Raw genomic sequence first — 27,389 nt, 5'->3', positions numbered from 1 at the left:
AGAGCCAGAAGGTAGAAGCTCAGCTTTTTTCAGTTGAGGACAAACACCAGGGAGCAGCAAACAGAGGTATTAGGCCCCATCCAGCAATTAAAAAAAAAAAAAAAAAAAACTTATTCAGAGCCAGAAGGTAGAAGCTCAGCTTTATTCAGTTGAGGACAACACCAGGCAGGGGCAGACACCGTTAGTAGGCCGGAACCACCAATTTTTTAAAAACAGCAGTTAATCAGAGCCAGAAGGTAGAAGCTCAGCTTTATTCAGTTGAGGACAAACACCAGGGAGCAGCAAACAGAGGTATTAGGCCCCATCCAGCAATTTAAAAAAAAAAAAATAAAAAAACTTAATCAGAGCCAGAAGGTAGAAGCGCAGCTTTATTCAGTTGAGGACAACACCAGGCAGGGGCAGACACCGTTAGTAGGCCGGAACCACCAATTTTTTAAAAACAGCAGTTAATCAGAGCCAGAAGGTAGAAGCTCAGCTTTATTCAGTTGAGGACAAACACCAGGGAGCAGCAAACAGAGGTATTAGGCCCCATCCAGCAATTTAAAGAAAAAAAAAAAAGTTAATCAGAGCCAGAAGGTAGAAGCTCAGCTTTATTCAGTTGAGGACAACACCAGGCAGGGGCAGACACCGTTAGTAGGCCGGAACAACCAATTTTTTAAAAAACAGCAGTTAATCAGAGCCAGAAGGTAGAAGCTCAGCTTTATTCAGTTGAGGACAACACCAGGCAGGGGCAGACACAGTTAGTAGGCCGGAACCACCAATTTTTTAAAAAACAGCAGTTAATCAGAGCCAGAAGGTAGAAGCTCAGCTTTATTCAGTTGAGGACAACACCAGGCAGGGGCAGACACCGTTAGTAGGCCGGAACCACCAATTTTTTAAAAACAGCAGTTAATCAGAGCCAGAAGGTAGAAGCTCAGCTTTATTCAGTTGAGGACAAACACCAGGGAGCAGCAAACAGAGGTATTAGGCCCCATCCAGCAATTAAAAAAAAAAAAAAAAAAAAAACTTAATCAGAGCCAGAAGGTAGAAGCTCAGCTTTATTCAGTTGAGGACAACACCAGGCAGGGGCAGACACCGTTAGTAGGCCGGAACCACCAATTTTTAAAAAAACAGCAGTTAATCAGAGCCAGAAGGTAGAAGCTCAGCTTTATTCAGTTGAGGACAACACCAGGCAGGGGCAGACACCGTTAGTAGGCCGGAACCACCAATTTTTTAAAAACAGCAGTTAATCAGAGCCAGAAGGTAGAAGCTCAGCTTTATTCAGTTGAGGACAAACACCAGGGAGCAGCAAACAGAGGTATTAGGCCCCATCCAGCAATTTAAAAAAAAAAAAAAAAAAAAAACTTAATCAGAGCCAGAAGGTAGAAGCTCAGCTTTATTCAGTTGAGGACAACACCAGGCAGGGGCAGACACCGTTAGTAGGCCGGAACCACCAATTTTTAAAAAAACAGCAGTTAATCAGAGCCAGAAGGTAGAAGCTCAGCTTTATTCAGTTGAGGACAACACCAGGCAGGGGCAGACACCGTTAGTAGGCCGGAACCACCAATTTTTTAAAAACAGCAGTTAATCAGAGCCAGAAGGTAGAAGCTCAGCTTTATTCAGTTGAGGACAAACACCAGGGAGCAGCAAACAGAGGTATTAGGCCCCATCCAGCAATTTAAAAAAAAAAAAAAACTTAATCAGAGCCAGAAGGTAGAAGCTCAGCTTTATTCAGTTGAGGACAACACCAGGCAGGGGCAGACACCGTTAGTAGGCCGGAACCACCAATTTTTTAAAAACAGCAGTTAATCAGAGCCAGAAGGTAGAAGCTCAGCTTTATTCAGTTGAGGACAAACACCAGGGAGCAGCAAACAGAGGTATTAGGCCCCATCCAGCAATTAAAAAAAAACAAAAAAAAAAAACTTAATCAGAGCCAGAAGGTAGAAGCGCAGCTTTATTCAGTTGAGGACAACACCAGGCAGGGGCAGACACCGTTAGTAGGCCGGAACCACCAATTTTTAAAAAAACAGCAGTTAATCAGAGCCAGAAGGTAGAAGCTCAGCTTTATTCAGTTGAGGACAACACCAGGCAGGGGCAGACACCGTTAGTAGGCCGGAACCACCAATTTTTTAAAAACAGCAGTTAATCAGAGCCAGAAGGTAGAAGCTCAGCTTTATTCAGTTGAGGACAAACACCAGGGAGCAGCAAACAGAGGTATTAGGCCCCATCCAGCAATTTAAAAAAAAAAAAAAAACTTAATCAGAGCCAGAAGGTAGAAGCTCAGCTTTATTCAGTTGAGGACAACACCAGGCAGGGGCAGACACCGTTAGTAGGCCGGAACCACCAATTTTTTAAAAAACAGCAGTTAATCAGAGCCAGAAGGTAGAAGCTCAGCTTTATTCAGTTGAGGACAACACCAGGCAGGGGCAGACACCGTTAGTAGGCCGGAACCACCAATTTTTTAAAAACAGCAGTTAATCAGAGCCAGAAGGTAGAAGCTCAGCTTTATTCAGTTGAGGACAAACACCAGGGAGCAGCAAACAGAGGTATTAGGCCCCATCCAGCAATTTAAAAAAAAAAAAAAAAAAACTTAATCAGAGCCAGAAGGTAGAAGCTCAGCTTTATTCAGTTGAGGACAACACCAGGCAGGGGCAGACACCGTTAGTAGGCCGGAACCACCAATTTTTAAAAAAACAGCAGTTAATCAGAGCCAGAAGGTAGAAGCTCAGCTTTATTCAGTTGAGGACAACACCAGGCAGGGGCAGACACCGTTAGTAGGCCGGAACCACCAATTTTTTAAAAACAGCAGTTAATCAGAGCCAGAAGGTAGAAGCTCAGCTTTATTCAGTTGAGGACAAACACCAGGGAGCAGCAAACAGAGGTATTAGGCCCCATCCAGCAATTAAAAAAAAACAAACAAAAAAAACTTAATCAGAGCCAGAAGGTAGAAGCGCAGCTTTATTCAGTTGAGGACAACACCAGGCAGGGGCAGACACCGTTAGTAGGCCGGAACCACCAATTTTTAAAAAAACAGCAGTTAATCAGAGCCAGAAGGTAGAAGCTCAGCTTTATTCAGTTGAGGACAACACCAGGCAGGGGCAGACACCGTTAGTAGGCCGGAACCACCAATTTTTTAAAAACAGCAGTTAATCAGAGCCAGAAGGTAGAAGCTCAGCTTTATTCAGTTGAGGACAAACACCAGGGAGCAGCAAACAGAGGTATTAGGCCCCATCCAGCAATTTAAAAAAAAAAAAAAACTTAATCAGAGCCAGAAGGTAGAAGCTCAGCTTTATTCAGTTGAGGACAACACCAGGCAGGGGCAGACACCGTTAGTAGGCCGGAACCACCAATTTTTTAAAAAACAGCAGTTAATCAGAGCCAGAAGGTAGAAGCTCAGCTTTATTCAGTTGAGGACAACACCAGGCAGGGGCAGACACCGTTAGTAGGCCGGAACCACCAATTTTTTAAAAAACAGCAGTTAATCAGAGCCAGAAGGTAGAAGCTCAGCTTTATTCAGTTGAGGACAACACCAGGCAGGGGCAGACACCGTTAGTAGGCCGGAACCACCAATTTTTTAAAAACAGCAGTGAATCAGAGCCAGAAGGTAGAAGCTCAGCTTTATTCAGTTGAGGACAAACACCAGGGAGCAGCAAACAGAGGTATTAGGCCCCATCCAGCAATTAAAAAAAAAAAAAAAAACTTAATCAGAGCCAGAAGGTAGAAGCTCAGCTTTATTCAGTTGAGGACAACACCAGGTAGGGGCAGACACCGTTAGTAGGCCGGAACCACGAATTTAAAAAAAAACAGCAGTTAATCAGAGCCAGAAGGTAGAAGCTCAGCTTTATTCAGTTGAGGACAACACCAGGCAGGGGCAGACACCGTTAGTAGGCCGGAACCACCAATTTTTTAAAAAACAGCAGTTAATCAGAGCCAGAAGGTAGAAGCTCAGCTTTATTCAGTTGAGGACAACACCAGGCAGGGGCAGACACCGTTAGTAGGCCGGAACCACCAATTTTTTAAAAACAGCAGTTAATCAGAGCCAGAAGGTAGAAGCTCAGCTTTATTCAGTTGAGGACAACACCAGGCAGGGGCAGACACCGTTAGTAGGCCGGAACCACCAATTTTTTAAAAACAGCAGTTAATCAGAGCCAGAAGGTAGAAGCTCAGCTTTATTCAGTTGAGGACAAACACCAGGGAGCAGCAAACAGAGGTATTAGGCCCCATCCAGCAATTAAAAAAAAAAAAAAAAACTTAATCAGAGCCAGAAGGTAGAAGCTCAGCTTTATTCAGTTGAGGACAACACCAGGCAGGGGCAGACACCGTTAGTAGGCCGGAACCACGAATTTAAAAAAAAACAGCAGTTAATCAGAGCCAGAAGGTAGAAGCTCAGCTTTATTCAGTTGAGGACAACACCAGGCAGGGGCAGACACCGTTAGTAGGCCGGAACCACCAATTTTTTAAAAAACAGCAGTTAATCAGAGCCAGAAGGTAGAAGCTCAGCTTTATTCAGTTGAGGACAACACCAGGCAGGGGCAGACACCGTTAGTAGGCCGGAACCACCAATTTTTAAAAAAACAGCAGTTAATCAGAGCCAGAAGGTAGAAGCTCAGCTTTATTCAGTTGAGGACAACACCAGGCAGGAGCAGACACCGTTAGTAGGCCGGAACCACCAATTTTTTAAAAACAGCAGTTAATCAGAGCCAGAAGGTAGAAGCTCAGCTTTATTCAGTTGAGGACAACACCAGGCAGGGGCAGACACCGTTAGTAGGCCGGAACCACCAATTTTTTAAAAACAGCAGTTAATCAGAGCCAGAAGGTAGAAGCTCAGCTTTATTCAGTTGAGGACAACACCAGGCAGGGGCAGACACCGTTAGTAGGCCGGAACCACCAAGTTTTAAAAAAACAGCAGTTAATCAGAGCCAGAAGGTAGAAGCTCAGCTTTATTCAGTTGAGGACAACACCAGGCAGGGGCAGACACCGTTAGTAGGCCGGAACCACCAATTTTTTAAAAACAGCAGTTAATCAGAGCCAGAAGGTAGAAGCTCAGCTTTATTCAGTTGATGACAAACACCAGGGAGCAGCAAACAGAGGTATTAGGCCCCATCCAGCATTTAAAAAAAAACTTAATCAGAGCCAGAAGGTAGAAGCTCAGCTTTATTCAGTTGAGGACAACACCAGGCAGGGGCAGACACCGTTAGTAGGCCGGAACCACCAATTTTTTAAAAACAGCAGTTAATCAGAGCCAGAAGGTAGAAGCTCAGCTTTTTTCAGTTGAGGACAAACACCAGGGAGCAGCAAACAGAGGTATTAGGCCCCATCCAGCAATTTAAAAAAAAAAAAAAAAAAACTTATTCAGAGCCAGAAGGTAGAAGCTCAGCTTTATTCAGTTGAGGACAACACCAGGCAGGGGCAGACACCGTTAGTAGGCCGGAACCACCATTTTTTTTAAAAACAGCAGTTAATCAGAGCCAGAAGGTAGAAGCTCAGCTTTATTCAGTTGAGGACAACACCAGGCAGGGGCAGACACCGTTAGTAGGCCGGAACCACCAATTTTTTAAAAACAGCAGTTAATCAGAGCCAGAAGGTAGAAGCTCAGCTTTATTCAGTTGAGGACAAACACCAGGGAGCAGCAAACAGAGGTATTAGGCCCCATCCAGCAATTTAAAAAAAAAAAAAAAAAAAACTTAATCAGAGCCAGAAGGTAGAAGCTCAGCTTTATTCAGTTGAGGACAACACCAGGCAGGGGCAGACACCGTTAGTAGGCCGGAACCACCAATTTTTAAAAAAACAGCAGTTAATCAGAGCCAGAAGGTAGAAGCTCAGCTTTATTCAGTTGAGGACAACACCAGGCAGGGGCAGACACCGTTAGTAGGCCGGAACCACCAATTTTTTAAAAACAGCAGTTAATCAGAGCCAGAAGGTAGAAGCTCAGCTTTATTCAGTTGAGGACAAACACCAGGGAGCAGCAAACAGAGGTATTAGGCCCCATCCAGCAATTAAAAAAAAAAAAAAAAAAAAAACTTAATCAGAGCCAGAAGGTAGAAGCGCAGCTTTATTCAGTTGAGGACAACACCAGGCAGGGGCAGACACCGTTAGTAGGCCGGAACCACCAATTTTTAAAAAAACAGCAGTTAATCAGAGCCAGAAGGTAGAAGCTCAGCTTTATTCAGTTGAGGACAACACCAGGCAGGGGCAGACACCGTTAGTAGGCCGGAACCACCAATTTTTTAAAAACAGCAGTTAATCAGAGCCAGAAGGTAGAAGCTCAGCTTTATTCAGTTGAGGACAAACACCAGGGAGCAGCAAACAGAGGTATTAGGCCCCATCCAGCAATTTAAAGAAAAAAAAAAAAACTTAATCAGAGCCAGAAGGTAGAAGCTCAGCTTTATTCAGTTGAGGACAACACCAGGCAGGGGCAGACACCGTTAGTAGGCCGGAACCACCAATTTTTTAAAAAACAGCAGTTAATCAGAGCCAGAAGGTAGAAGCTCAGCTTTATTCAGTTGAGGACAACACCAGGCAGGGGCAGACACCGTTAGTAGGCCGGAACCACCAATTTTTTAAAAAACAGCAGTTAATCAGAGCCAGAAGGTAGAAGCTCAGCTTTATTCAGTTGAGGACAACACCAGGCAGGGGCAGACACCGTTAGTAGGCCAGAACCACCAATTTTTAAAAAAACAGCAGTTAATCAGAGCCAGAAGGTAGAAGCTCAGCTTTATTCAGTTGAGGACAACACCAGGCAGGAGCAGACACCGTTAGTAGGCCGGAACCACCAATTTTTTAAAAACAGCAGTTAATCAGAGCCAGAAGGTAGAAGCTCAGCTTTATTCAGTTGAGGACAACACCAGGCAGGGGCAGACACCGTTAGTAGGCCGGAACCACCAATTTTTTAAAAAACAGCAGTTAATCAGAGCCAGAAGGTAGAAGCTCAGCTTTATTCAGTTGAGGACAACACCAGGCAGGGGCAGACACCATTAGTAGGCCGGAACCACCAATTTTTAAAAAAACAGCAGTTAATCAGAGCCAGAAGGTAGAAGCTCAGCTTTATTCAGTTGAGGACAACACCAGGCAGGAGCAGACACCGTTAGTAGGCCGGAACCACCAATTTTTTAAAAACAGCAGTTAATCAGAGCCAGAAGGTAGAAGCTCAGCTTTATTCAGTTGAGGACAACACCAGGCAGGGGCAGACACCGTTAGTAGGCCGGAACCACCAAGTATTAAAAAAACAGCAGTTAATCAGAGCCAGAAGGTGGAAGCTCAGCTTTATTCAGTTGAGGACAACACCAGGCAGGGGCAGACACCGTTAGTAGGCCGGAACCACCAAGTTTAAAAAAAACAGCAGTTAATCAGAGCCAGAAGGTAGAAGCTCAGCTTTATTCAGTTGAGGACAACACCAGGCAGGGGCAGACACCGTTAGTAGGCCGGAACCACCAATTTTTTAAAAACAGCAGTTAATCAGAGCCAGAAGGTAGAAGCTCAGCTTTATTCAGTTGAGGACAAACACCAGGGAGCAGCAAACAGAGGTATTAGGCCCCATCCAGCAATTAAAAAAAAAAAAAAAAAAAAACTTAATCAGAGCCAGAAGGTAGAAGCTCAGCTTTATTCAGTTGAGGACAACACCAGGCAGGGGCAGACACCGTTAGTAGGCCGGAACCACCAATTTTTTAAAAACAGCAGTTAATCAGAGCCAGAAGGTAGAAGCTCAGCTTTATTCAGTTGAGGACAAACACCAGGGAGCAGCAAACAGAGGTATTAGGCCCCATCCAGCAATTTAAAAAAAAAAAAAAAAAAAAAACTTAATCAGAGCCAGAAGGTAGAAGCTCAGCTTTATTCAGTTGAGGACAACACCAGGCAGGGGCAGACACCGTTAGTAGGCCGGAACCACCAATTTTTAAAAAAACAGCAGTGAATCAGAGCCAGAAGGTAGAAGCTCAGCTTTATTCAGTTGAGGACAACACCAGGCAGGGGCAGACACCGTTAGTAGGCCGGAACCACCAATTTTTTAAAAACAGCAGTTAATCAGAGCCAGAAGGTAGAAGCTCAGCTTTATTCAGTTGAGGACAAACACCAGGGAGCAGCAAACAGAGGTATTAGGCCCCATCCAGCAATTTAAAAAAAAAAAAAAAACTTAATCAGAGCCAGAAGGTAGAAGCTCAGCTTTATTCAGTTGAGGACAACACCAGGCAGGGGCAGACACCGTTAGTAGGCCGGAACCACCAATTTTTTAAAAAACAGCAGTTAATCAGAGCCAGAAGGTAGAAGCTCAGCTTTATTCAGTTGAGGACAACACCAGGCAGGGGCAGACACCGTTAGTAGGCCGGAACCACCAATTTTTTAAAAACAGCAGTTAATCAGAGCCAGAAGGTAGAAGCTCAGCTTTATTCAGTTGAGGACAAACACCAGGGAGCAGCAAACAGAGGTATTAGGCCCCATCCAGCAATTAAAAAAAAAAAAAAAAAAAAAAACTTAATCAGAGCCAGAAGGTAGAGGCGCAGCTTTATTCAGTTGAGGACAACACCAGGCAGGGGCAGACACCGTTAGTAGGCCGGAACCACCAATTTTTAAAAAAACAGCAGTTAATCAGAGCCAGAAGGTAGAAGCTCAGCTTTATTCAGTTGAGGACAACACCAGGCAGGGGCAGACACCGTTAGTAGGCCGGAACCACCAATTTTTTAAAAACAGCAGTTAATCAGAGCCAGAAGGTAGAAGCTCAGCTTTATTCAGTTGAGGACAAACACCAGGAAGCAGCAAACAGAGGTATTAGGCCCCATCCAGCAATTTAAAAAAAAAAAAAAAACTTAATCAGAGCCAGAAGGTAGAAGCTCAGCTTTATTCAGTTGAGGACAACACCAGGCAGGGGCAGACACCGTTAGTAGGCCGGAACCACCAATTTTTTAAAAAACAGCAGTTAATCAGAGCCAGAAGGTAGAAGCTCAGCTTTATTCAGTTGAGGACAACACCAGGCAGGGGCAGACACCGTTAGTAGGCCGGAACCACCAATTTTTTAAAAAACAGCAGTTAATCAGAGCCAGAAGGTAGAAGCTCAGCTTTATTCAGTTGAGGACAACACCAGGCAGGGGCAGACACCGTTAGTAGGCCGGAACCACCAATTTTTTAAAAACAGCAGTTAATCAGAGCCAGAAGGTAGAAGCTCAGCTTTATTCAGTTGAGGACAAACACCAGGGAGCAGCAAACAGAGGTATTAGGCCCCATCCAGCAATTAAAAAAAAAAAAAAAAACTTAATCAGAGCCAGAAGGTAGAAGCTCAGCTTTATTCAGTTGAGGACAACACCAGGCAGGGGCAGACACCGTTAGTAGGCCGGAACCACCAATTTTTTAAAAAACAGCAGTTAATCAGAGCCAGAAGGTAGAAGCTCAGCTTTATTCAGTTGAGGACAACACCAGGCAGGGGCAGACACCGTTAGTAGGCCGGAACCACCAATTTTTTAAAAAACAGCAGTTAATCAGAGCCAGAAGGTAGAAGCTCAGCTTTATTCAGTTGAGGACAACACCAGGCAGGGGCAGACACCGTTAGTAGGCCGGAACCACCAATTTTTTAAAAACAGCAGTTAATCAGAGCCAGAAGGTAGAAGCTCAGCTTTATTCAGTTGAGGACAAACACCAGGGAGCAGCAAACAGAGGTATTAGGCCCCATCCAGCAATTAAAAAAAAAAAAAAAAACTTAATCAGAGCCAGAAGGTAGAAGCTCAGCTTTATTCAGTTGAGGACAACACCAGGCAGGGGCAGACACCGTTAGTAGGCCGGAACCACCAATTTTTAAAAAAACAGCAGTTAATCAGAGCCAGAAGGTAGAAGCTCAGCTTTATTCAGTTGAGGACAACACCAGGCAGGGGCAGACACCGTTAGTAGGCCGGAACCACCAATTTTTAAAAAAACAGCAGTTAATCAGAGCCAGAAGGTAGAAGCTCAGCTTTATTCAGTTGAGGACAACACCAGGCAGGAGCAGACACCGTTAGTAGGCCGGAACCACCAATTTTTTAAAAACAGCAGTTAATCAGAGCCAGAATGTAGAAGCTCAGCTTTATTCAGTTGAGGACAACACCAGGCAGGGGCAGACACCGTTAGTAGGCCGGAACCACCAAGTTTTAAAAAAACAGCAGTTAATCAGAGCCAGAAGGTGGAAGCTCAGCTTTATTCAGTTGAGGACAACACCAGGCAGGGGCAGACACCGTTAGTAGGCCGGAACCACCAAGTTTTAAAAAAACAGCAGTTAATCAGAGCCAGAAGGTAGAAGCTCAGCTTTATTCAGTTGAGGACAACACCAGGCAGGGGCAGACACCGTTAGTAGGCCGGAACCACCAATTTTTTAAAAACAGCAGTTAATCAGAGCCAGAAGGTAGAAGCTCAGCTTTATTCAGTTGAGGACAAACACCAGGGAGCAGCAAACAGAGGTATTAGGCCCCATCCAGCAATTTAAAAAAAAAAAAAAAAAAAACTTAATCAGAGCCAGAAGGTAGAAGCTCAGCTTTATTCAGTTGAGGACAACACCAGGCAGGGGCAGACACCGTTAGTAGGCCGGAACCACCAATTTTTTAAAAACAGCAGTTAATCAGAGCCAGAAGGTAGAAGCTCAGCTTTATTCAGTTGAGGACAAACACCAGGGAGCAGCAAACAGAGGTATTAGGCCCCATCCAGCAATTTAAAAAAAAAAAAAAAAAAACTTAATCAGAGCCAGAAGGTAGAAGCTCAGCTTTATTCAGTTGAGGACAACACCAGGCAGGGGCAGACACCGTTAGTAGGCCGGAACCACCAATTTTTAAAAAAACAGCAGTTAATCAGAGCCAGAAGGTAGAAGCTCAGCTTTATTCAGTTGAGGACAACACCAGGCAGGGGCAGACACCGTTAGTAGGCCGGAACCACCAATTTTTTAAAACAGCAGTTAATCAGAGCCAGAAGGTAGAAGCTCAGCTTTATTCAGTTGAGGACAAACACCAGGGAGCAGCAAACAGAGGTATTAGGCCCCATCCAGCAATTAAAAAAAAAAAAAAAAAAAAAACTTAATCAGAGCCAGAAGGTAGAAGCGCAGCTTTATTCAGTTGAGGACAACACCAGGCAGGGGCAGACACCGTTAGTAGGCCGGAACCACCAATTTTTAGAAAAACAGCAGTTAATCAGAGCCAGAAGGTAGAAGCTCAGCTTTATTCAGTTGAGGACAACACCAGGCAGGGGCAGACACCGTTAGTAGGCCGGAACCACCAATTTTTTAAAAACAGCAGTTAATCAGAGCCAGAAGGTAGAAGCTCAGCTTTATTCAGTTGAGGACAAACACCAGGGAGCAGCAAACAGAGGTATTAGGCCCCATCCAGCAATTTAAAAAAAAAAAAAAAACTTAATCAGAGCCAGAAGGTAGAAGCTCAGCTTTATTCAGTTGAGGACAAACACCAGGGAGCAGCAAACAGAGGTATTAGGCCCCATCCAGCAATTAAAAAAAAAAAAAAAACTTAATCAGAGCCAGAAGGTAGAAGCTCAGCTTTATTCAGTTGAGGACAACACCAGGCAGGGGCAGACACCGTTAGTAGGCCGGAACCACCAATTTAAAAAAAAACAGCAGTTAATCAGAGCCAGAAGGTAGAAGCTCAGCTTTATTCAGTTGAGGACAAACACCAGGGAGCAGCAAACAGAGGTATTAGGCCCCATCCAGCAATTTAAAAAAAAAAAAAAACTTAATCAGAGCCAGAAGGTAGAAGCTCAGCTTTATTCAGTTGAGGACAACACCAGGCAGGGGCAGACACCGTTAGTAGGCCGGAACCACCAATTTAAAAAAAAACAGCAGTTAATCAGAGCCAGAAGGTAGAAGCTCAGCTTTATTCAGTTGAGGACAACACCAGGCAGGGGCAGACACCGTTAGTAGGCCGGAACCACCAATTTTTTAAAAACAGCAGTTAATCAGAGCCAGAAGGTAGAAGCTCAGCTTTATTCAGTTGAGGACAAACACCAGGCAGGGGCAGACACCGTTAGTAGGCCGGAACCACCAATTTTTAAAAAAACAGCAGTTAATCAGAGCCAGAACGTAGAAGCTCAGCTTTATTCAGTTGAGGACAACGCCAGGCAGGGGCAGACACCGTTAGTAGGCCGGAACCACCAAGTTTTAAAAAAACAGCAGTTAATCAGAGCCAGAAGGTGGAAGCTCAGCTTTATTCAGTTGAGGACAACACCAGGCAGGGGCAGACACCGTTAGTAGGCCGGAACCACCAAGTTTTAAAAAAACAGCAGTTAATCAGAGCCAGAAGGTAGAAGCTCAGCTTTATTCAGTTGAGGACAACACCAGGCAGGGGCAGACACCGTTAGTAGGCCGGAACCACCAATTTTTTAAAAACAGCAGTTAATCAGAGCCAGAAGGTAGAAGCTCAGCTTTATTCAGTTGAGGACAAACACCAGGGAGCAGCAAACAGAGGTATTAGGCCCCATCCAGCAATTAAAAAAAAAAAAAAAAACTTAATCAGAGCCAGAAGGTAGAAGCTCAGCTTTATTCAGTTGAGGACAACACCAGGCAGGGGCAGACACCGTTAGTAGGCCGGAACCACCAATTTTTTAAAAAACAGCAGTTAATCAGAGCCAGAAGGTAGAAGCTCAGCTTTATTCAGTTGAGGACAACACCAGGCAGGGGCAGACACCGTTAGTAGGCCGGAACCACCAATTTTTTAAAAAACAGCAGTTAATCAGAGCCAGAAGGTAGAAGCTCAGCTTTATTCAGTTGAGGACAACACCAGGCAGGGGCAGACACCGTTAGTAGGCCGGAACCACCAATTTTTTAAAAACAGCAGTTAATCAGAGCCAGAAGGTAGAAGCTCAGCTTTATTCAGTTGAGGACAAACACCAGGGAGCAGCAAACAGAGGTATTAGGCCCCATCCAGCAATTAAAAAAAAAAAAAAAAACTTAATCAGAGCCAGAAGGTAGAAGCTCAGCTTTATTCAGTTGAGGACAACACCAGGCAGGGGCAGACACCGTTAGTAGGCCGGAACCACCAATTTTTAAAAAAACAGCAGTTAATCAGAGCCAGAAGGTAGAAGCTCAGCTTTATTCAGTTGAGGACAACACCAGGCAGGAGCAGACACCGTTAGTAGGCCGGAACCACCAATTTTTTAAAAACAGCAGTTAATCAGAGCCAGAAGGTAGAAGCTCAGCTTTATTCAGTTGAGGACAAACACCAGGGAGCAGCAAACAGAGGTATTAGGCCCCATCCAGCAATTTAAAAAAAAAAAAAAAACTTAATCAGAGCCAGAAGGTAGAAGCTCAGCTTTATTCAGTTGAGGACAAACACCAGGGAGCAGCAAACAGAGGTATTAGGCCCCATCCAGCAATTAAAAAAAAAAAAAAAACTTAATCAGAGCCAGAAGGTAGAAGCTCAGCTTTATTCAGTTGAGGACAGCACCAGGCAGGGGCAGACACCGTTAGTAGGCCGGAACCACCAATTTAAAAAAAAACAGCAGTTAATCAGAGCCAGAAGGTAGAAGCTCAGCTTTATTCAGTTGAGGACAAACACCAGGGAGCAGCAAACAGAGGTATTAGGCCCCATCCAGCAATTAAAAAAAAAAAAAAAACTTAATCAGAGCCAGAAGGTAGAAGCTCAGCTTTATTCAGTTGAGGACAACACCAGGCAGGGGCAGACACCGTTAGTAGGCCGGAACCACCAATTTAAAAAAAAACAGCAGTTAATCAGAGCCAGAAGGTAGAAGCTCAGCTTTATTCAGTTGAGGACAACACCAGGCAGGGGCAGACACCGTTAGTAGGCCGGAACCACCAATTTGTTAAAAACAGCAGTTAATCAGAGCCAGAAGGTAGAAGCTCAGCTTTATTCAGTTGAGGACAAACACCAGGCAGGGGCAGACACCGTTAGTAGGCCGGAACCACCAATTTTTAAAAAAACAGCAGTTAATCAGAGCCAGAACGTAGAAGCTCAGCTTTATTCAGTTGAGGACAACGCCAGGCAGGGGCAGACACCGTTAGTAGGCCGGAACCACCAAGTTTTAAAAAAACAGCAGTTAATCAGAGCCAGAAGGTGGAAGCTCAGCTTTATTCAGTTGAGGACAACACCAGGCAGGGGCAGACACCGTTAGTAGGCCGGAACCACCAAGTTTTAAAAAAACAGCAGTTAATCAGAGCCAGAAGGTAGAAGCTCAGCTTTATTCAGTTGAGGACAACACCAGGCAGGGGCAGACACCGTTAGTAGGCCGGAACCACCAATTTTTTAAAAACAGCAGTTAATCAGAGCCAGAAGGTAGAAGCTCAGCTTTATTCAGTTGAGGACAAACACCAGGGAGCAGCAAGCAGAGGTATTAGGCCCCATCCAGCATTTAAAAAAAAACTTAATCAGAGCCAGAAGGTAGAAGCTCAGCTTTATTCAGTTGAGGACAACACCAGGCAGGGGCAGACACCGTTAGTAGGCCGGAACCACCAATTTTTTAAAAAACAGCAGTTAATCAGAGCCAGAAGGTAGAAGCTCAGCTTTATTCAGTTGAGGACAACACCAGGCAGGGGCAGACACTGTTAGTAGGCCGGAACCACCAATTTTTTAAAAACAGCAGTTAATCAGAGCCAGAAGGTAGAAGCTCAGCTTTATTCAGTTGAGGACAACACCAGGCAGGGGCAGACACCGTTAGTAGGCCGGAACCACCAATTTTTTAAAAAACAGCAGTTAATCAGAGCCAGAAGGTAGAAGCTCAGCTTTATTCAGTTGAGGACAACACCAGGCAGGGGCAGACACCGTTAGTAGGCCGGAACCACCAATTTTTTAAAAACAGCAGTTAATCAGAGCCAGAAGGTAGAAGCTCAGCTTTATTCAGTTGAGGACAAACACCAGGGAGCAGCAAACAGAGGTATTAGGCCCCATCCAGCAATTTAAAAAAAAAAAAAAAAAAAAACTTAATCAGAGCCAGAAGGTAGAAGCTCAGCTTTATTCAGTTGAGGACAACACCAGGCAGGGGCAGACACCGTTAGTAGGCCGGAACCACCAATTTTTAAAAAAACAGCAGTTAATCAGAGCCAGAAGGTAGAAGCTCAGCTTTATTCAGTTGAGGACAACACCAGGCAGGGGCAGACACTGTTAGTAGGCCGGAACCACCAATTTTTTAAAAACAGCAGTTAATCAGAGCCAGAAGGTAGAAGCTCAGCTTTATTCAGTTGAGGACAACACCAGGCAGGGGCAGACACCGTTAGTAGGCCGGAACCACCAATTTTTTAAAAAACAGCAGTTAATCAGAGCTAGAAGGTAGAAGCTCAGCTTTATTCAGTTGAGGACAACACCAGGCAGGGGCAGACACCGTTAGTAGGCCGGAACCACCAATTTTTTAAAAACAGCAGTTAATCAGAGCCAGAAGGTAGAAGCTCAGCTTTATTCAGTTGAGGACAAACACCAGGGAGCAGCAAACAGAGGTATTAGGCCCCATCCAGCAATTTAAAAAAAAAAAAAAAAAACTTAATCAGAGCCAGAAGGTAGAAGCTCAGCTTTATTCAGTTGAGGACAACACCAGGCAGGGGCAGACACCGTTAGTAGGCCGGAACCACCAATTTTTTTAAAAACAGCAGTTAATCAGAGCCAGAAGGTAGAAGCTCAGCTTTATTCAGTTGAGGACAACACCAGGCAGGGGCAGACACCGTTAGTAGGTCGGAACCACCAATTTTTTAAAAACAGCAGTTAATCAGAGCCAGAAGGTAGAAGCTCAGCTTTATTCAGTTGAGGACAAACACCAGGGAGCAGCAAACAGAGGTATTAGGCCCCATCCAGCAATTTAAAAAAAAAAAAAAAAAAAAAAAACTTAATCAGAGCCAGAAGGTAGAAGCTCAGCTTTATTCAGTTGAGGACAACACCAGGCAGGGGCAGACACCGTTAGTAGGCCGGAACCACCAATTTTTTAAAAAACAGCAGTTAATCAGAGCCAGAAGGTAGAAGCTCAGCTTTATTCAGTTGAGGACAACACCAGGCAGGGGCAGACACCGTTAGTAGGCCGGAACCACCAATTTTTTAAAAAACAGCAGTTAATCAGAGCCAGAAGGTAGAAGCTCAGCTTTATTCAGTTGAGGACAACACCAGGCAGGGGCAGACACCGTTAGTAGGCCGGAACCACCAATTTTTTTAAAAAACAGCAGTTAATCAGAGCCAGAAGGTAGAAGCTCAGCTTTATTCAGTTGAGGACAACACCAGGCAGGGGCAGACACTGTTAGTAGGCCGGAACCACCAATTTTTTAAAAAACAGCAGTTAATCAGAGCCAGAAGGTAGAAGCTCAGCTTTATTCAGTTGAGGACAAACACCAGGGAGCAGCAAACAGAGGTATTAGGCCCCATCCAGCAATTTAAAAAAAAAAAAAAAAACTTAATCAGAGCCAGAAGGTAGAAGCTCAGCTTTATTCAGTTGAGGACAACACCAGGCAGGGGCAGACACCGTTAGTAGGCCGGAACCACCAATTTTTTAAAAAACAGCAGTTAATCAGAGCCAGAAGGTAGAAGCTCAGCTTTATTCAGTTGAGGACAACACCAGGCAGGGGCAGACACCGTTAGTAGGCCGGAACCACCAATTTTTTTAAAAACAGCAGTTAATCAGAGCCAGAAGGTAGAAGCTCAGCTTTATTCAGTTGAGGACAACACCAGGCAGGGGCAGACACCGTTAGTAGGCCGGAACCACCAATTTTTAAAAAAACAGCAGTTAATCAGAGCCAGAAGGTAGAAGCTCAGCTTTATTCAGTTGAGGACAACACCAGGCAGGGGCAGACACTGTTAGTAGGCCGGAACCACCAATTTTTTAAAAACAGCAGTTAATCAGAGCCAGAAGGTAGAAGCTCAGCTTTATTCAGTTGAGGACAACACCAGGCAGGGGAAGACACCGTTAGTAGGCCGGAACCACCAATTTTTTAAAAAACAGCAGTTAATCAGAGCCAGAAGGTAGAAGCTCAGCTTTATTCAGTTGAGGACAACACCAGGCAGGGGCAGACACCGTTAGTAGGCCGGAACCACCAATTTTTTAAAAACAGCAGTTAATCAGAGCCAGAAGGTAGAAGCTCAGCTTTATTCAGTTGAGGACAAACACCAGGGAGCAGCAAACAGAGGTATTAGGCCCCATCCAGCAATTTAAAAAAAAAAAAAAAAACTTAATCAGAGCCAGAAGGTAGAAGCTCAGCTTTATTCAGTTGAGGACAACACCAGGCAGGGGCAGACACCGTTAGTAGGCCGGAACCACCAATTTTTTAAAAAACAGCAGTTAATCAGAGCCAGAAGGTAGAAGCTCAGCTTTATTCAGTTGAGGACAACACCAGGCAGGGGCAGACACCGTTAGTAGGCCGGAACCACCAATTTTTTAAAAAACAGCAGTTAATCAGAGCCAGAAGGTAGAAGCTCAGCTTTATTCAGTTGAGGACAACACCAGGCAGGGGCAGACACCGTTAGTAGGCCGGAACCACCAATTTTTTAAAAACAGCAGTTAATCAGAGCCAGAAGGTAGAAGCTCAGCTTTATTCAGTTGAGGACAAACACCAGGGAGCAGCAAACAGAGGTATTAGGCCCCATCCAGCAATTAAAAAAAAAAAAAAAAAAAACTTAATCAGAGCCAGAAGGTAGAAGCTCAGCTTTATTCAGTTGAGGACAACACCAGGCAGGGGCAGACACCGTTAGTAGGCCGGAACCACCAATTTTTAAAAAAACAGCAGTTAATCAGAGCCAGAAGGTAGAAGCTCAGCTTTATTCAGTTGAGGACAACACCAGGCAGGGGCAGACACTGTTAGTAGGCCGGAACCACCAATTTTTTAAAAACAGCAGTTAATCAGAGCCAGAAGGTAGAAGCTCAGCTTTATTCAGTTGAGGACAACACCAGGCAGGGGAAGACACCGTTAGTAGGCCGGAACCACCAATTTTTTTAAAAACAGCAGTGAATCAGAGCCAGAAGGTAGAAGCTCAGCTTTATTCAGTTGAGGACAACACCAGGCAGGGGCAGACACCGTTAGTAGGCCGGAACCACCAATTTTTTAAAAACAGCAGTTAATCAGAGCCAGAAGGTAGAAGCTCAGCTTTATTCAGTTGAGGACAAACACCAGGGAGCAGCAAACAGAGGTATTAGGCCCCATCCAGCAATTAAAAAAAAAAAAAAAAAAAAAACTTAATCAGAGCCAGAAGGTAGAAGCTCAGCTTTATTCAGTTGAGGACAACACCAGGCAGGGGCAGACACCGTTAGTAGGCCGGAACCACCAATTTTTAAAAAAACAGCAGTTAATCAGAGCCAGAAGGTAGAAGCTCAGCTTTATTCAGTTGAGGACAACACCAGGCAGGGGCAGACACTGTTAGTAGGCCAGAACCACCAATTTTTTAAAAACAGCAGTTAATCAGAGCCAGAAGGTAGAAGCTCAGCTTTATTCAGTTGAGGACAACACCAGGCAGGGGCAGACACCGTTAGTAGGCCGGAACCACCAATTTTTTTAAAAACAGCAGTTAATCAGAGCCAGAAGGTAGAAGCTCAGCTTTATTCAGTTGAGGACAACACCAGGCAGGGGCAGACACCGTTAGTAGGCCGGAACCACCAATTTTTTAAAAACAGCAGTTAATCAGAGCCAGAAGGTAGAAGCTCAGCTTTATTCAGTTGAGGACAAACACCAGGGAGCAGCAAACAGAGGTATTAGGCCCCATCCAGCAATTTAAAAAAAAAAAAAAAAAAAAAAACTTAATCAGAGCCAGAAGGTAGAAGCTCAGCTTTATTCAGTTGAGGACAACACCAGGCAGGGGCAGACACCGTTAGTAGGCCGGAACCACCAATTTTTTAAAAAACAGCAGTTAATCAGAGCCAGAAGGTAGAAGCTCAGCTTTATTCAGTTGAGGACAACACCAGGCAGGGGCAGACACCGTTAGTAGGCCGGAACCACCAATTTTTTAAAAACAGCAGTTAATCAGAGCCAGAAGGTAGAAGCTCAGCTTTATTCAGTTGAGGACAAACACCAGGGAGCAGCAAACAGAGGTATTAGGCCCCATCCAGCAATTTAAAAAAAAAAAAAAAAAAAAACTTAATCAGAGCCAGAAGGTAGAAGCTCAGCTTTATTCAGTTGAGGACAACACCAGGCAGGGGCAGACACCGTTAGTAGGCCGGAACCACCAATTTTTAAAAAAACAGCAGTTAATCAGAGCCAGAAGGTAGAAGCTCAGCTTTATTCAGTTGAGGACAACACCAGGCAGGGGCAGACACCGTTAGTAGGCCGGAACCACCAATTTTTTTAAAAACAGCAGTTAATCAGAGCCAGAAGGTAGAAGCTCAGCTTTATTCAGTTGAGGACAACACCAGGCAGGGGCAGACACTGTTAGTAGGCCGGAACCACCAATTTTTAAAAAAACAGCAGTTAATCAGAGCCAGAAGGTAGAAGCTCAGCTTTATTCAGTTGAGGACAACACCAGGCAGGGGCAGACACCGTTAGTAGGCCGGAACCACCAATTTTTTAAAAAACAGCAGTTAATCAGAGCCAGAAGGTAGAAGCTCAGCTTTATTCAGTTGAGGACAACACCAGGCAGGGGCAGACACCGTTAGTAGGCCGGAACCACCAATTTTTTAAAAAACAGCAGTTAATCAGAGCCAGAAGGTAGAAGCTCAGCTTTATTCAGTTGAGGACAACACCAGGCAGGGGCAGACACCGTTAGTAGGCCGGAACCACCAATTTTTTTAAAAACAGCAGTTAATCAGAGCCAGAAGGTAGAAGCTCAGCTTTATTCAGTTGAGGACAACACCAGGCAGGGGCAGACACCGTTAGTAGGCCGGAACCACCAATTTTTAAAAAAACAGCAGTTAATCAGAGCCAGAAGGTAGAAGCTCAGCTTTATTCAGTTGAGGACAACACCAGGCAGGGGCAGACACTGTTAGTAGGCCGGAACCACCAATTTTTTAAAAACAGCAGTTAATCAGAGCCAGAAGGTAGAAGCTCAGCTTTATTCAGTTGAGGACAACACCAGGCAGGGGAAGACACCGTTAGTAGGCCGGAACCACCAATTTTTTAAAAAACAGCAGTTAATCAGAGCCAGAAGGTAGAAGCTCAGCTTTATTCAGTTGAGGACAACACCAGGCAGGGGCAGACACCGTTAGTAGGCCGGAACCACCAATTTTTTAAAAACAGCAGTTAATCAGAGCCAGAAGGTAGAAGCTCAGCTTTATTTAGTTGAGGACAAACACCAGGGAGCAGCAAACAGAGGTATTAGGCCCCATCCAGCAATTTAAAAAAAAAAAAAAAACTTAATCAGAGCCAGAAGGTAGAAGCTCAGCTTTATTCAGTTGAGGACAACACCAGGCAGGGGCAGACACCGTTAGTAGGCCGGAACCACCAATTTTTTAAAAAACAGCAGTTAATCAGAGCCAGAAGGTAGAAGCTCAGCTTTATTCAGTTGAGGACAACACCAGGCAGGGGCAGACACCGTTAGTAGGCCGGAACCACCAATTTTTTAAAAAACAGCAGTTAATCAGAGCCAGAAGGTAGAAGCTCAGCTTTATTCAGTTGAGGACAACACCAGGCAGGGGCAGACACCGTTAGTAGGCCGGAACCACCAATTTTTTAAAAACAGCAGTTAATCAGAGCCAGAAGGTAGAAGCTCAGCTTTATTCAGTTGAGGACAACACCAGGCAGGGGCAGACACCGTTAGTAGGCCGGAACCACCAATTTTTTAAAAAACAGCAGTTAATCAGAGCCAGAAGGTAGAAGCTCAGCTTTATTCAGTTGAGGACAACACCAGGCAGGGGCAGACACCGTTAGTAGGCCGGAACCACCAATTTTTTTAAAAAACAGCAGTTAATCAGAGCCAGAAGGTAGAAGCTCAGCTTTATTCAGTTGAGGACAACACCAGGCAGGGGCAGACACTGTTAGTAGGCCGGAACCACCAATTTTTTAAAAAACAGCAGTTAATCAGAGCCAGAAGGTAGAAGCTCAGCTTTATTCAGTTGAGGACAAACACCAGGGAGCAGCAAACAGAGGTATTAGGCCCCATCCAGCAATTTAAAAAAAAAAAAAAAAACTTAATCAGAGCCAGAAGGTAGAAGCTCAGCTTTATTCAGTTGAGGACAACACCAGGCAGGGGCAGACACCGTTAGTAGGCCGGAACCACCAATTTTTTAAAAAACAGCAGTTAATCAGAGCCAGAAGGTAGAAGCTCAGCTTTATTCAGTTGAGGACAACACCAGGCAGGGGCAGACACCGTTAGTAGGCCGGAACCACCAATTTTTTTAAAAACAGCAGTTAATCAGAGCCAGAAGGTAGAAGCTCAGCTTTATTCAGTTGAGGACAACACCAGGCAGGGGCAGACACCGTTAGTAGGCCGGAACCACCAATTTTTAAAAAAACAGCAGTTAATCAGAGCCAGAAGGTAGAAGCTCAGCTTTATTCAGTTGAGGACAACACCAGGCAGGGGCAGACACTGTTAGTAGGCCGGAACCACCAATTTTTTAAAAACAGCAGTTAATCAGAGCCAGAAGGTAGAAGCTCAGCTTTATTCAGTTGAGGACAACACCAGGCAGGGGAAGACACCGTTAGTAGGCCGGAACCACCAATTTTTTAAAAAACAGCAGTTAATCAGAGCCAGAAGGTAGAAGCTCAGCTTTATTCAGTTGAGGACAACACCAGGCAGGGGCAGACACCGTTAGTAGGCCGGAACCACCAATTTTTTAAAAACAGCAGTTAATCAGAGCCAGAAGGTAGAAGCTCAGCTTTATTCAGTTGAGGACAAACACCAGGGAGCAGCAAACAGAGGTATTAGGCCCCATCCAGCAATTTAAAAAAAAAAAAAAAAACTTAATCAGAGCCAGAAGGTAGAAGCTCAGCTTTATTCAGTTGAGGACAACACCAGGCAGGGGCAGACACCGTTAGTAGGCCGGAACCACCAATTTTTTAAAAAACAGCAGTTAATCAGAGCCAGAAGGTAGAAGCTCAGCTTTATTCAGTTGAGGACAACACCAGGCAGGGGCAGACACCGTTAGTAGGCCGGAACCACCAATTTTTTAAAAAACAGCAGTTAATCAGAGCCAGAAGGTAGAAGCTCAGCTTTATTCAGTTGAGGACAACACCAGGCAGGGGCAGACACCGTTAGTAGGCCGGAACCACCAATTTTTTAAAAACAGCAGTTAATCAGAGCCAGAAGGTAGAAGCTCAGCTTTATTCAGTTGAGGACAAACACCAGGGAGCAGCAAACAGAGGTATTAGGCCCCATCCAGCAATTAAAAAAAAAAAAAAAAAAAACTTAATCAGAGCCAGAAGGTAGAAGCTCAGCTTTATTCAGTTGAGGACAACACCAGGCAGGGGCAGACACCGTTAGTAGGCCGGAACCACCAATTTTTAAAAAAACAGCAGTTAATCAGAGCCAGAAGGTAGAAGCTCAGCTTTATTCAGTTGAGGACAACACCAGGCAGGGGCAGACACTGTTAGTAGGCCGGAACCACCAATTTTTTAAAAACAGCAGTTAATCAGAGCCAGAAGGTAGAAGCTCAGCTTTATTCAGTTGAGGACAACACCAGGCAGGGGAAGACACCGTTAGTAGGCCGGAACCACCAATTTTTTTAAAAACAGCAGTGAATCAGAGCCAGAAGGTAGAAGCTCAGCTTTATTCAGTTGAGGACAACACCAGGCAGGGGCAGACACCGTTAGTAGGCCGGAACCACCAATTTTTTAAAAACAGCAGTTAATCAGAGCCAGAAGGTAGAAGCTCAGCTTTATTCAGTTGAGGACAAACACCAGGGAGCAGCAAACAGAGGTATTAGGCCCCATCCAGCAATTAAAAAAAAAAAAAAAAAAAAAACTTAATCAGAGCCAGAAGGTAGAAGCTCAGCTTTATTCAGTTGAGGACAACACCAGGCAGGGGCAGACACCGTTAGTAGGCCGGAACCACCAATTTTTAAAAAAACAGCAGTTAATCAGAGCCAGAAGGTAGAAGCTCAGCTTTATTCAGTTGAGGACAACACCAGGCAGGGGCAGACACTGTTAGTAGGCCAGAACCACCAATTTTTTAAAAACAGCAGTTAATCAGAGCCAGAAGGTAGAAGCTCAGCTTTATTCAGTTGAGGACAACACCAGGCAGGGGCAGACACCGTTAGTAGGCCGGAACCACCAATTTTTTTAAAAACAGCAGTTAATCAGAGCCAGAAGGTAGAAGCTCAGCTTTATTCAGTTGAGGACAACACCAGGCAGGGGCAGACACCGTTAGTAGGCCGGAACCACCAATTTTTTAAAAACAGCAGTTAATCAGAGCCAGAAGGTAGAAGCTCAGCTTTATTCAGTTGAGGACAAACACCAGGGAGCAGCAAACAGAGGTATTAGGCCCCATCCAGCAATTTAAAAAAAAAAAAAAAAAAAAAAACTTAATCAGAGCCAGAAGGTAGAAGCTCAGCTTTATTCAGTTGAGGACAACACCAGGCAGGGGCAGACACCGTTAGTAGGCCGGAACCACCAATTTTTTAAAAAACAGCAGTTAATCAGAGCCAGAAGGTAGAAGCTCAGCTTTATTCAGTTGAGGACAACACCAGGCAGGGGCAGACACCGTTAGTAGGCCGGAACCACCAATTTTTTAAAAACAGCAGTTAATCAGAGCCAGAAGGTAGAAGCTCAGCTTTATTCAGTTGAGGACAAACACCAGGGAGCAGCAAACAGAGGTATTAGGCCCCATCCAGCAATTTAAAAAAAAAAAAAAAAAAAAAACTTAATCAGAGCCAGAAGGTAGAAGCTCAGCTTTATTCAGTTGAGGACAACACCAGGCAGGGGCAGACACCGTTAGTAGGCCGGAACCACCAATTTTTAAAAAAACAGCAGTTAATCAGAGCCAGAAGGTAGAAGCTCAGCTTTATTCAGTTGAGGACAACACCAGGCAGGGGCAGACACCGTTAGTAGGCCGGAACCACCAATTTTTTTAAAAACAGCAGTTAATCAGAGCCAGAAGGTAGAAGCTCAGCTTTATTCAGTTGAGGACAACACCAGGCAGGGGCAGACACTGTTAGTAGGCCGGAACCACCAATTTTTAAAAAAACAGCAGTTAATCAGAGCCAGAAGGTAGAAGCTCAGCTTTATTCAGTTGAGGACAACACCAGGCAGGGGCAGACACCGTTAGTAGGCCGGAACCACCAATTTTTTAAAAAACAGCAGTTAATCAGAGCCAGAAGGTAGAAGCTCAGCTTTATTCAGTTGAGGACAACACCAGGCAGGGGCAGACACCGTTAGTAGGCCGGAACCACCAATTTTTTAAAAAACAGCAGTTAATCAGAGCCAGAAGGTAGAAGCTCAGCTTTATTCAGTTGAGGACAACACCAGGCAGGGGCAGACACCGTTAGTAGGCCGGAACCACCAATTTTTTAAAAAACAGCAGTTAATCAGAGCCAGAAGGTAGAAGCTCAGCTTTATTCAGTTGAGGACAACACCAGGCAGGGGCAGACACCGTTAGTAGGCCGGAACCACCAATTTTTTAAAAACAGCAGTTAATCAGAGCCAGAAGGTAGAAGCTCAGCTTTATTCAGTTGAGGACAAACACCAGGGAGCAGCAAACAGAGGTATTAGGCCCCATCCAGCAATTAAAAAAAAAAAAAAAAAAAAACTTAATCAGAGCCAGAAGGTAGAAGCTCAGCTTTATTCAGTTGAGGACAACACCAGGCAGGGGCAGACACCGTTAGTAGGCCGGAACCACCAATTTTTAAAAAAACAGCAGTTAATCAGAGCCAGAAGGTAGAAGCTCAGCTTTATTCAGTTGAGGACAACACCAGGCAGGGGCAGACACTGTTAGTAGGCCAGAACCACCAATTTTTTAAAAACAGCAGTTAATCAGAGCCAGAAGGTAGAAGCTCAGCTTTATTCAGTTGAGGACAACACCAGGCAGGGGCAGACACCGTTAGTAGGCCGGAACCACCAATTTTTTTAAAAACAGCAGTTAATCAGAGCCAGAAGGTAGAAGCTCAGCTTTATTCAGTTGAGGACAACACCAGGCAGGGGCAGACACCGTTAGTAGGCCGGAACCACCAATTTTTTAAAAACAGCAGTTAATCAGAGCCAGAAGGTAGAAGCTCAGCTTTATTCAGTTGAGGACAAACACCAGGGAGCAGCAAACAGAGGTATTAGGCCCCATCCAGCAATTTAAAAAAAAAAAAAAAAAAAAAAACTTAATCAGAGCCAGAAGGTAGAAGCTCAGCTTTATTCAGTTGAGGACAACACCAGGCAGGGGCAGACACCGTTAGTAGGCCGGAACCACCAATTTTTTAAAAAACAGCAGTTAATCAGAGCCAGAAGGTAGAAGCTCAGCTTTATTCAGTTGAGGACAACACCAGGCAGGGGCAGACACCGTTAGTAGGCCGGAACCACCAATTTTTTAAAAACAGCAGTTAATCAGAGCCAGAAGGTAGAAGCTCAGCTTTATTCAGTTGAGGACAAACACCAGGGAGCAGCAAACAGAGGTATTAGGCCCCATCCAGCAATTTAAAAAAAAAAAAAAAAAAAAACTTAATCAGAGCCAGAAGGTAGAAGCTCAGCTTTATTCAGTTGAGGACAACACCAGGCAGGGGCAGACACCGTTAGTAGGCCGGAACCACCAATTTTTAAAAAAACAGCAGTTAATCAGAGCCAGAAGGTAGAAGCTCAGCTTTATTCAGTTGAGGACAACACCAGGCAGGGGCAGACACCGTTAGTAGGCCGGAACCACCAATTTTTTTAAAAACAGCAGTTAATCAGAGCCAGAAGGTAGAAGCTCAGCTTTATTCAGTTGAGGACAACACCAGGCAGGGGCAGACACTGTTAGTAGGCCGGAACCACCAATTTTTAAAAAAACAGCAGTTAATCAGAGCCAGAAGGTAGAAGCTCAGCTTTATTCAGTTGAGGACAACACCAGGCAGGGGCAGACACCGTTAGTAGGCCGGAACCACCAATTTTTTAAAAAACAGCAGTTAATCAGAGCCAGAAGGTAGAAGCTCAGCTTTATTCAGTTGAGGACAACACCAGGCAGGGGCAGACACCGTTAGTAGGCCGGAACCACCAATTTTTTAAAAAACAGCAGTTAATCAGAGCCAGAAGGTAGAAGCTCAGCTTTATTCAGTTGAGGACAACACCAGGCAGGGGCAGACACCGTTAGTAGGCCGGAACCACCAATTTTTTAAAAAACAGCAGTTAATCAGAGCCAGAAGGTAGAAGCTCAGCTTTATTCAGTTGAGGACAACACCAGGCAGGGGCAGACACCGTTAGTAGGCCGGAACCACCAATTTTTTAAAAACAGCAGTTAATCAGAGCCAGAAGGTAGAAGCTCAGCTTTATTCAGTTGAGGACAAACACCAGGGAGCAGCAAACAGAGGTATTAGGCCCCATCCAGCAATTAAAAAAAAAAAAAAAAAACTTAATCAGAGCCAGAAGGTAGAAGCTCAGCTTTATTCAGTTGAGGACAACACCAGGCAGGGGCAGACACCGTTAGTAGGCCGGAACCACCAATTTTTAAAAAAACAGCAGTTAATCAGAGCCAGAAGGTAGAAGCTCAGCTTTATTCAGTTGAGGACAACACCAGGCAGGGGCAGACACTGTTAGTAGGCCGGAACCACCAATTTTTTAAAAACAGCAGTTAATCAGAGCCAGAAGGTAGAAGCTCAGCTTTATTCAGTTGAGGACAACACCAAGCAGGGGCAGACACCGTTAGTAGGCTGGAACCACCAATTTTTTAAAAACAGCAGTTAATCAGAGCCAGAAGGTAGAAGCTCAGCTTTATTCAGTTGAGGACAAACACCAGGGAGCAGCAAACAGAGGTATTAGGCCCCATCCAGCAATTTAAAAAAAAAAAAACAAAAAAAAAACTTAATCAGAGCCAGAAGGTAGAAGCTCAGCTTTATTCAGTTCAGGACAACACCAGGCAGGGGCAGACACCGTTAGTAGGCCGGAACCACCAATTTTTTAAAAAACAGCAGTTAATCAGAGCCAGAAGGTAGAAGCTCAGCTTTATTCAGTTGAGGACAAACACCAGGGAGCAGCAAACAGAGGTATTAGGCCCCATCCAGCAATTAAAAAAAAAAAAAAAAACTTAATCAGAGCCAGAAGGTAGAAGCTCAGCTTTACTCAGTTGAGGACAACACCAGGCAGGGGCAGACACCGTTAGTAGGCCGGAACCACCAATTTAAAAAAAAACAGCAGTTAATCAGAGCCAGAAGGTAGAAGCTCAGCTTTATTCAGTTGAGGACAACACCAGGCAGGGGCAGACACTGTTAGTAGGCCGGAACCACCAATTTTTTAAAAACAGCAGTTAATCAGAGCCAGAAGGTAGAAGCTCAGCTTTATTCAGTTGAGGACAACACCAGGCAGGGGCAGACACCGTTAGTAGGCCGGAACCACCAATTTTTTTAAAAACAGCAGTTAATCAGAGCCACAAGGTAGAAGCTCAGCTTTATTCAGTTGAGGACAAACACCAGGGAGCAGCAAACAGAGGTATTAGGCCCCATCCAGC

The sequence above is a fragment of the Ranitomeya variabilis genome, chromosome 3, assembly GCF_051348905.1.
Source record: "Ranitomeya variabilis isolate aRanVar5 chromosome 3, aRanVar5.hap1, whole genome shotgun sequence".
NCBI classification, from domain to species: domain Eukaryota; kingdom Metazoa; phylum Chordata; class Amphibia; order Anura; family Dendrobatidae; genus Ranitomeya; species Ranitomeya variabilis.
The sequence above is the reverse complement of the archived record's forward strand: the minus strand, read 5'-3'. Positions refer to the sequence as shown.